We start from the raw sequence: 3,198 nt of genomic DNA on the forward strand, positions 1-3,198 counted from the left end.
AAAAAATGATTGTTTTGTATGTTACAATTTTGATCTAAATTTTTTCTTGATGATTTCCATAACTTGTACTCAAATTATGGAAAATGAAAACTTTTTCTTTTAAAGAGATCATTAAAATCGTAGGTTATGAACTTGAACAGTCTTTTTCCCATAAATGGTTTTATGAGCTTCATAACTTGTCCTTAATTTATGGATTTTCAAGAGTTTTTTCATTTAAACCTATATTAAACTCATAAGTTATGGATTCCAAAAGTTTTTGAATATGTAAAAACTTGCCCTCAAGTTTTGAAATTTGTAAATGTAAAAGTCTAACTTTTGAAACATTTACTTCCAAACCCTAGAATTTTAAAGTTTAAAATTCTACCCTTATACTATTATAATATCATAGGTTTAATATTTATACATATGTATGACAACAAAGTCAGTCTTACCGTTATTAGGCCTCATTCACGACGCCGGTCTATAAGGGGGATAAGGTTACTGTCGATAAAATGGCAGTTTAATGGGTGCCCACTCTCACCAACCGCTTCCTTGACTGGTGGAGGGTCGTTAGCCGAACGGGTAGGATAAGACTCGAAGTCTCCATTTATTAAAAGTATAACGATAAATATAAAGTAAATAAATACTTATAAATTCCCAATCTTAGTTACTTTAAGAAAATGTGAATATGGTGCTAACCCATGAAATTGCACTTTGCACCTTGTTAAGTCATTAGTGGAGTGTGTGTGGTTAATCGGCACACTAATCTAGAGTAAAAGTGCATGGCAAAGGGTAGCTTGATGTTAATCATAGATCAATGGAGTGTGTGTGGTTAACCGACACATTGATTAGGTGGTGTAACATTGGATGTACCAAGCTAATTTGCATGGTTAATCAAACCTTTTTTGTGATCCTCGGCATCCCAGTCGCAAACTTAAAGGGAGCAATAGAGATTTAAACATGTGATTGAATTGTCCAATGAATCTCAAAGGATTTAGGAATTTCAATTCACTTAGAATCTAAAATTAGTTTTTTGTTTTTCATGATAGGAACTGGTAAATCGTCATTTACCTACCTTCAAATATTTTGCATTTGGATTACGTCATCCCTCTTCCAAATTGTAAAATATCGTGTTGGGTCCTAGCCATAATATTTCATTTGGGTGTTATATTAAGGACTTAAATCATCTAACTTGAATTTCTCCTATTGTAGATTTCGAGTTCAGACAACTGTGGTGTTCCCAAATCCTTTGGAACAAGTTTTTCTCTTAAAGATGATGTCCCGCGGTTAGATCGTGGAAGTCATACTTCACTTCCTCCAACTCCTCCAATAATTCTCCCTAACCCACAAGTACAAAGACTTGAAATTTTCAAGGTCACTTAAGCCCTACTTGCAATGAAACATGAAAATGGAAGGCCTATGTGTACTCACGTCTAGGAGATGAAGTCACATATTGACAGGATGAGAGTATTAGGTGTCGAAGTCTCAAGGAAGTTGGCTGTGACTAGGTTCTTCAATCACTTCCTGAGTCATATAGTGAGATCATTAAGGACTACTATAAGACATACCACGCCATGAACCTTGTTGATCGTACCTATTTGCTTATTGCTGCTGAATCAACAATGATTTGGCGCACTGGAAATGCGAATTTGATTGGAAGATCTACTCTCCAAACTTCCATGGACATTGACAATGGAAATATTGGATGTCCAGAAAAGATTTGTCTTTCCAAAAGGCAAAAGAGAAAGGATATGTCTGAGATAGTCCCGTGTACCATTCCCAAAGAGTCTATATGTTTCTACGGCCAAGAGAATGAGCATTGGTTGCGAAGCTGCCCTGACTACCTGAAAGATTTGAGAAAAGATAGAATCAAAAAGTTTGACTCTGCTTCAGGTAAGTCTACTATCTAAATCTATTAAGTTCCTAATTGTTGATTCTTAATACATGATGTGACAAGGTTGCATTTTGATGTTTTGTAGGATCATGCAAAGGGAAGGAAGCTTAAAGGAAGAGTATTTTGTCACACCCCCAAACCGGAATGGCAGAAACGATCGGGGGTAGAGGACGTCAAGTTGAGTATCACAACACATGCATCATAGTAATCAAAGTAAAAAACAACCATTGCATTAATATGAAGGTGTTTACAAAGTATGTGGTTCACAAAAGATAGACTCCAAAAGTAAATAACAAAACAAGACATGAAGCTACTACACTTCATCTTCTGAATCCAAGTGTGCGTACCTGTCTACTAGTTTCCTGAGAATACAAGCTATTTTCAAAGAGTGGATCAACATTTAAGCTGGTGAGTTCATAAGTATTTAAGTGATGAAAAGTAAGTTGTAAGTTCTTTTTTAGAAAAGTTCGCCTGTTCCTCCAGAAAATCCTATATTTTTTAATATGATGAATGAAAGTAAAAATGACTCTACAATTCCTTCTATGAGTACTAAATGGATACAAGTTATATACAATTTAGAGTAAACAGACAATCGATTATGTGAATCTGCCCTAAGCCCACAACAAAACAAGGAACATGGAATGAGGTGGAAGTCAGACATCCCATTGTTTACTAGATCTTCACTGTATATAACCCTGGTGCATTCATTTGGTACTTACGGAGTTGACTGTAATAGTTCTTTATATTTGATGAAAACATTCTTTAAGAAAATCATATATTTCCTTTAGTAAAAATGGTAACCACAATAGTTCCTTCTATAATAATTTAGTTTATATAAGCTATATATAATCTAATATCGAACGGACAGCTAAATGGGTGAATCTGCCCTAAGCCCACAACCAAACAAGGAACAGGAAGTAAGGCGCAAAGCACACATCCAATTGCCTATCAGATATTAATTATATATAACCCTGATGTATAAACTAAGGTATTATAGAATTAACCATTAAAGGTCCTTTAAGTTATATTGGTTTAATAAAATGGATTAAACCCTTTCACTGATAAGTTTATAGTTTAGCCTACTAAATCGTCTAAGCACACAAGCAAACAAGGAATAGGAAATGAAGCGGAAAGCACACATTCTACTACATGTTGGATCCGATTAATATATATCCCTGATGTATCTACTAAGGAATGATAAGGTTAGCATTATAGGCCCCCATTTTTACTGATTGTACTAAGACTCAACTGTATTATTAATCTTTTGTATGTTTTCCCAAGTTTAAGACTATCTTTACTAGAAAATAGTTTTCATTACCTTTTAT

Source organism: Lactuca sativa, chromosome 6, assembly GCF_002870075.4.
Source record: "Lactuca sativa cultivar Salinas chromosome 6, Lsat_Salinas_v11, whole genome shotgun sequence".
Lineage (NCBI taxonomy): Eukaryota > Viridiplantae > Streptophyta > Magnoliopsida > Asterales > Asteraceae > Lactuca > Lactuca sativa.